The following is a 7,500-nucleotide window of genomic DNA, read 5'->3' as shown; positions in this document are numbered from 1 at the left end:
TCCAGCCTATGGCCGCTTCTTTATGGTACCAGTTGTTGTTTCATTGAATTTGCCTCATTAATAGGCTCCCGATTTGACTTTGATCGTTATGGGTTAGTACCAAGATCGAGTCCTAGACAGGCGGACCTTATTTTAACAGCAGGTACAGTAACAATGAAAATGGCTCCTTCTTTAGTGCGATTATATGAACAAATGCCTGAACCAAAGTATGTTATTGCTATGGGAGCGTGTACAATTACAGGGGGGATGTTCAGTACCGATTCTTATAGTACTGTTCGAGGAGTTGATAAGCTAATTCCTGTAGATGTCTATTTGCCGGGTTGTCCACCTAAACCGGAGGCTGTTATAGACGCTATAACAAAGCTTCGTAAGAAAATAGCTAGAGAAATCTATAAGGATCGAATTAGACCTCAACAGGGTAATCGGTGTTTTACTACCAATCACAAGTTTTTTGTTGTACGCAGTCCGCATACTGGAAATTATGATCAAGAATTACTCTATCCACCATCATCTACTTCAGAGATCTCTACTGAAACATTTTTTAAATACAAAAGTCCAGTATCGTCCCACGAATTAGTTAATTAAGGAGGCTTTTAGAGAATCAGAAAAAAATCTTCATAAATTAGAACTCATGGTAAATGTGAAAGACTTATTTTATATAAAAAAGGTGTGGGGGAAAGAAAAAAGATGCAGGGCACTTTGTCCGTTTGGCTAGCCAAACGCGGGCTGGTTCATAGATCGTTGGGCTTCGATTACCAAGGAATAGAAACTTTACAAATAAAGCCGGAAGATTGGCATTCTATTGCTGTAATTTTATATGTATATGGTTACAATTATTTACGTTCGCAATGTGCCTATGATGTGGCACCAGGTGGCCTCTTAGCCAGCGTGTATCATCTTACGAGAATAGAATATGGTGTTAATCAAGCGGAAGAAGTCTGCATAAAAGTATTTACTCACAGGAGTAATCCTAGAATTCCATCCGTTTTCTGGGTTTGGAAAAGTACGGATTTTCAAGAACGGGAATCTTATGATATGTTAGGAATCACTTATGATAGCCATCCACGACTGAAACGTATCCTAATGCCCGAAAGTTGGATAGGGTGGCCTTTACGTAAGGATTATATTGCTCCCAATTTTTATGAAATACAAGATGCTTATTGAATGATAAAAAATGAGCCTTAGCTTCTAGAACTACAGACCTTCACGGAATATTTTGAATTCTATTCTTTTTTAGATCAAACAAACAGAAGAGTTGAGGTCTCGTTCATATTATTAGAGATAGCTTGATCTCCAATTTGAAAGATACTTTTTTTATTTCGTAAAAGCCGAGCCAATAGGATGAACTAAAAAAAAGAGTTCTGAATTATGAACTTTGTATCGCGCACATAACTTAGTCAACTTTAGTCACATAACTGGGAATGAATAAATAAGATCGGAAAGCAAAAAATGAGGGGGGGATACAATTCTATTTATATTGTATCGAATGAATCTTGGGGTATTTCTGCCCTTCAACTATAGATACTATAGTATACTATAGTTATAGACCTTTTTTTACTTGTTTGATTCAACGGAACTCATTTAACCTTTCCTTTCGAATATGTATTATGTATAAAGTATTATACACTCTTTTTGAACGGCTGGATCCACAACATGAACAAAAAAAGAGAGGGGATAAAGGATTATTGCACCTTTTTTACTAAAGATACGTTTAATTTGAAGAATAGAAACTTATCAAAATGAATCGATCCTATGCCAAGAACCAGATTTGAACTGGTGACACGAGGATTTTCAGTCCTCTGCTCTACCAACTGAGCTATCCCGGCGAAGGATCATCCTCGTTTTACGAATGGTGACACAAGGATTTAAAGTCCCCCGCTGTTAAGCTATGTCTACCATTCCCGAAGAATCATTTACCGAAGAATCATTATCATTTTCCTAATGGTGACACAAGGATTTACAGTCCTTTGCAATTAAGCTATATCTACCATTAGTAACTGAAGGATCATTATGATATGACACAGGGATTTAGAGTCCCCTGCTGTTAAGCTATGTCTACCATTACCGAAGTATCATCTACTGAAGTATCAGTATCATTTTAATATATGACTTAGGTCTATGTCAAGGAAAAGAAACTCAAAAGTAGTAAATTCAAAAAGTTTTGGACCGGGAATTTCTTGGATCTTCTAAATAAAAGAAGACTTTCTAAGTTTTAAAATGAAAAATGATATAGATTCTATCTAATTCAAATAAATAATAACGAAAAAAAAGTAAGGTGTCAACCTTTTCGGGGAGTAGAGCTGGGGATAGAGGGACTTGAACCCTCACGATTTTAAAAGTCAACGGATTTTCATCTTACTATAAATTTCATTGTTGTCAGTATTGACATGTAAAATGGGACTCTATCTTTATTCTCGTCCGATTAATAAGTTCCATCAAGGATCTATCAGACTATGAATTGAATCGTTTGATCAATAAATATTATTTATTAAACTTCGAATTAATTCACAACATTTCGATTTTGTTTATAAAAAAAAAGAAATCGAGATTCAGGTCGTCATTTTTGAGATCGTTTTGTGTTACCTAATTTTATACAACATAGGTTTTTCTCCTTCATCTTTTTTTATTTGAAGTTTCGATCGAAGGATTCCTTTATCAACACAAGGTAGTGAACTCCATTTGTTAGAACAGCTTCCATTGAGTCTCTGCACCTATCCCTTTTTTCTCGCTTTGGAAACTCCGGTTTGTTCGCGTAAACCAGGATTTGGCTCAGGATTGCCCATTGTTAATTCCAGGGTTTCTCTGAATTTGAAAGTTATCACTTAGTAGGTTTCCATACCAAGGCTCAATCCAATTAAGTCCGTAGCGTCTACCAATTCCGCCATATCCCCCTTTTTAGGATCTCATTATGCTATGCTGTCTTTCCGTTTTTTCTTATGCCGAAACCTTGGGATTCATTACATTATAGATACTTATTTTATGTCTTTGTTATCTTCTTTCATTTTTTTGAGCCCCATTCATATTGATTTAGTCTAATCAACAAAGATTCTATCATTTTTGTATTTGCAATTCAATATGGTTATATATTACATAACATATATATGTTCTTCCTTTTCTCATCGTTGTCTTAAATTTTAAGAAATAGTCGAACGGTCGATTCTTTTTCTTTTTTTTTTTTTTTACTTTCATGAAAAGAAAGTTATTATTGAAACTTAGAATTGTACAATGTACAATGGAAAAAAAAATGAGAAGTCTACTTCGTAAATTTGAAATTCTAATAATTCTATACTATATAGATAATAGATAGAAATAGATAGAATAGATAGAAAAAAAAAAAAAGATTTCTGATCTAATTAAGATTTTCTTATTTAGAAACTAATGAAATTAAAATTTGAAAGTCAATATACTGCTATATTCTATTAATTAAGGTAAGGTTATGTTTTATTTATTTAATGATAGTCACTATTTATTTGAGCTATATTCTGTTCTAGAATATATAGAATATGATTAATTCTAAATAGATAAGGAAAAATATTATAAAATATTATATAGAATAGTTAATTGATATGATCTAGTAGTTTAGTGAATTTGTATGCATGCTCAATTTTATTTGAGCCCGCTTAGCTCAGAGGTTAGAGCATCGCATTTGTAATGCGATGGTCATCGGTTCGATTCCGATAGCCGGCTTTTCCATATTTTTTCGTTTTTTTACATGATTTTTAATGTACTTTCAAAATCAAAGAAGATTGAAAAGACTTCTTGGACCTTTTTCCAAGAGTTACCACTCCATTTATATTATGTCATATAAACTTCCATATAGGAATATATATTGGGTAAAAGAGTTCGATCTTTGCAAAATAAATCAAGAAAATAAAGGAAAATTTTTGTGATTTATTTGATTTATATATATTGTATATACAATAAAAAAAATCTGTATATTGAGAGAATATATCTTCTTACTCTTTGTATTCCAATAGTTTATTGGAGTGTATTTCACGTCATTTATCATTATCATTTAGTTCAGTTTTAATTTTATTTAGTTTTGTACAATTTCAATAAAAAAAGGAGTCTTTATGTCACGTTACCGAGGGCCTCGTTTTAAAAAAATACGACGTCTGGGGGCTTTACCGGGACTAACTAGTAAAAGGCCTAAGGCAGGAAGCGATCTTAGAAACCAATCACGCCCCGTAAAAAAATCTCAATATCGTATTCGTTTAGAAGAAAAACAAAAATTGCGTTTTCATTATGGTCTTACAGAACGCCAATTACTTAAATATGTGCGTATCGCCGGAAAAGCCAAGGGGTCAACAGGTCAAGTTTTACTACAATTACTTGAAATGCGTTTGGATAACATCCTTTTTCGATTGGGTATGGCTTTGACTATTCCTCAAGCGCGCCAATTAGTTAACCATGGACATATTTTAGTTAATGGCCGTATAGTTGATATACCAAGTTATCGCTGCAAACCCCGAGATATTATTACAGTGAAGGATGAACAAAACTCTAGAACTTTGGTTCAAAATCTTCTTGATTCATCTGCCCCTGAAGAATTGCCAAACCATCTGACTCTTCACACATTCCAATATGAAGGGTTAGTCAATCAAATAATAGATAGGAAATGCGTCGGTTTGAAAATAAATGAATTGCTTGTCGTAGAATATTACTCTCGACAGACTTAATAAACCTAACTTAAGTAAAAAAAAAATTACTAAAAACAAGAGTTCGGACAACTCCCCTTTGCCGTTAAAAATAAAAAGGCACAAGGTAAGGGATTTTGTCGAGGAATCTTTTTCCTATTCATGTATCATAGATTGGTAGGGGGATTTGGATCCCTTGTTTGCTCTTCCCAGCATTTTCCATATGAAAGAAATTAGGAGTAGAGAATCTATTTCAAAATCAAAACAAGGTAGATTTTATATCTATTCTTTTTTATTGGATTTGATACATTGTGGTCAATCACGTAAGATTGGTGAATTAGTTGAAAGTAAGGAAAGAGAGGGATTCGAACCCTCGGTAAACAAAAGTCTACATAACAGTTCCAATGTTACGCCTTCAACCACTCGGCCATCTCTCCGACATCAGGATTATGACTGAGTATCTGGGTGAATAGCGAGTTATTCATCGTTTTTTAGATTATGGTTAATAGATACCTCGGAAAAATTGGAAGTAGATAGAAGGTGTTTTTTTATGAGTCCGCTTTTATGTTAGTTCGTACTATACAATTCCTTTGTTTGTGAGAAAATTTTCTCACAAAAGAAAAGGTAAAGGAAATAAAAAGAGTTAGAGAATGGATTACTACCTATGCCAAGATCGCGTATAAATGGAAATTTTATTGATAAAACCTTTACAATTGTAGCCGATATCTTATTACGAGTCATTCCGACAACTTCCGGAGAAAAAGAGGCTTTTACTTATTACAGAGATGGTGCGATTTGATTATCATTATTATTCTTTTTTTTCTCGCCGATTTGGATTGGAATAGAAAGAAAAACAAGTATTGAAAAAAAATCTACGCTTTTGAAGGTGAAGTTTATAATATAAAAAACAATCCCTTCTGTCATGTATCCACGATTAATGCAGCCTTAGATGCTTCAATTGTGAAAGTATTGAGCAAAAGGTTTTTACCTATGGTTCCCGTATTACAGATCAATCCTACTACACTAATACAATATACGAATAGGAGGCATAGGGGAAGAAGCACTACGCCGAGAAATCAACAACACAAAAACTTTCTTCAAAATGATTCCCTTTCTTCTTCTTCTTTGGGATTGGGACTAATTAAATTAAAATGGTTGGAACAATAAACATCCATCTCGTTCGTACTTTGGATACCCGTATAACCATTTAAGACTGTTGAAGTGACTCATTCCTGGAAATTTAGGGGCGTTGAGAACAAAGAAATTTTGAGAGTTTCCTTTTTTATTTTTATCTAGCATGAACCCACTTGGTAGTAAGAAAAGATCTTTTGCAAGAAGGTTGGCTAGGGATTTCTTGTAAAAACATTAGCCCCGCTTAGTTCATAATGACATCACATTTTTACATATATTATTTTCATTATGCACCTAAAGGAGGAGCCGTATGAGATGAAAGTCTCACATACGGTTCTGAAACGGAGAATTCGTTAAAGCGAATGACGACCGTAACGGATGTCGGCTCAATCTGAAGGAAATTATGCGGAAGCATTACAGAATTATTACGAAGCTATGCGACTAGAAATTGACCCCTATGATCGAAGTTATATACTCTATAATATAGGCCTTATCCACACAAGTAATGGGGAACATACCAAAGCTTTAGAATATTATTTTCGGGCATTAGAACGAAACCCCTTTTTACCACAAGCTTTTAATAATATGGCTGTGATCTGTCATTACGTGCGACTATCTCCACTATAGAAAAAAAGAACGAACAACTAGTCAATGAAATACTAGAAACACAAAAAAGGGCTTTCTACATAAGCGCGTCGTCCAAAACGATTTTTTATCAGCTGTAGCAAATAAATAAACTTCATTGATCGAAATATGAAGTGAAGACTAGATATGCCTAAATACTTTCTTCTATGGATAAAAAAAGATTTAATTGATAGAGGAAGCACCGTAAAGATCAATTGGAAAGGTTAAGGTTTTGGACCGATACAACAAGAGCTGTTTATTTATATCATAATATGATATAAATCTTAGGAATCTACTTATGTAATAGAGTGGATCCCCTAAGGTATTGAGCAGCGGTGTAGCATCAGATCCTAAAGACAGTAAGTCTTTTTCTTTTTTATGAAGTATGAAAAAGTCTTTTTCAAAGATTCTATATAAATTTTTATATGAAAGCGGGATAGTTACCTTTCAGAAAATTCTAATATCTAATAACAGTGGACATGCCTTTTTTTCTGAAGGTAGGAGAAAAGATAAAACTTATTATATTAATTAATATATTAATTAAATCAAAATGAAAGTTTGAAACTCATGTAATTACTCTCTTTTGTTTAATCCAAGAAAAACAAAATATCTATAAGAAATCTCATTCAATTAGACATTCAATTAGACATTCAATTAGATATAAAGTTCAAAGTAGGTTAAAGTTAAAAAACTGGTACACCAAAACAAAAGAGTTGGTTGTCGAGCCGTATGAGGTAGGAAACTCTCAAGTACGGTTCTCAGGGAGGGAATTGACCCGCCTATTCCGACCGTGGAGAACAGGCCATTCAACAAGGAGATTCTGAAATGGCGGAGGCTTGGTTCGCTCAAGCCGCTGAGTATTGGAAACAGGCTATAACGCTTACTCCTGGTAATTATATTGAAGCACAGAATTGGTTGACGATCACGAGGCGCTTCGAATAAGAACTTTCCCTTTGTTTCTTTTTTTTTTTCTATATATTTATTTTTATAATTAATCGTTTTTTAGTTTCTTGGCCCTCTCGGTCAAATAAAACGGATCCTTTTTTCTATCAGAAGAACCAATCAAAGAAAAAATTTTCATTATATCCTTTTCTCAAATCGTTCTATT

The 7,500-nt window shown here is 33.7% G+C and overlaps 3 non-coding genes and 1 pseudogene across 4 annotated transcripts; 2 read left to right on the top strand and 2 right to left on the bottom strand.

Moving 5' to 3' along the window:
- Positions 1 to 1,753: 1,753 nt before the first annotated feature.
- Positions 1,754 to 1,826, bottom strand: TRNAF-GAA (transfer RNA phenylalanine (anticodon GAA)). Its single transcript has one exon. It is a non-coding gene; the product is annotated as a tRNA-Phe (tRNA).
- Positions 1,827 to 3,614: 1,788 nt separating this feature from the next.
- TRNAT-UGU (transfer RNA threonine (anticodon UGU)) lies at positions 3,615 to 3,687 on the top strand. Its single transcript has one exon. It is a non-coding gene; the product is annotated as a tRNA-Thr (tRNA).
- Positions 3,688 to 4,987: 1,300 nt separating this feature from the next.
- On the bottom strand, positions 4,988 to 5,074 carry TRNAS-GGA (transfer RNA serine (anticodon GGA)). Its single transcript has one exon. It is a non-coding gene; the product is annotated as a tRNA-Ser (tRNA).
- Positions 5,075 to 5,627: 553 nt separating this feature from the next.
- On the top strand, positions 5,628 to 5,959 carry LOC147921239 (uncharacterized; annotated as a pseudogene). The gene has a single exon (XR_015590572.1). The product of XR_015590572.1 is annotated as an uncharacterized LOC147921239 (transcript).
- Positions 5,960 to 7,500: the final 1,541 nt, after the last annotated feature.

This window comes from Camelina sativa, chromosome 19, assembly GCF_030686135.1.
Source record: "Camelina sativa cultivar CO46 ecotype springtype chromosome 19, ASM3068613v1".
In the NCBI taxonomy this organism is placed as follows: domain Eukaryota; kingdom Viridiplantae; phylum Streptophyta; class Magnoliopsida; order Brassicales; family Brassicaceae; genus Camelina; species Camelina sativa.
The sequence above is the reverse complement of the archived record's forward strand: the minus strand, read 5'-3'. Positions and strand labels throughout refer to the sequence as shown.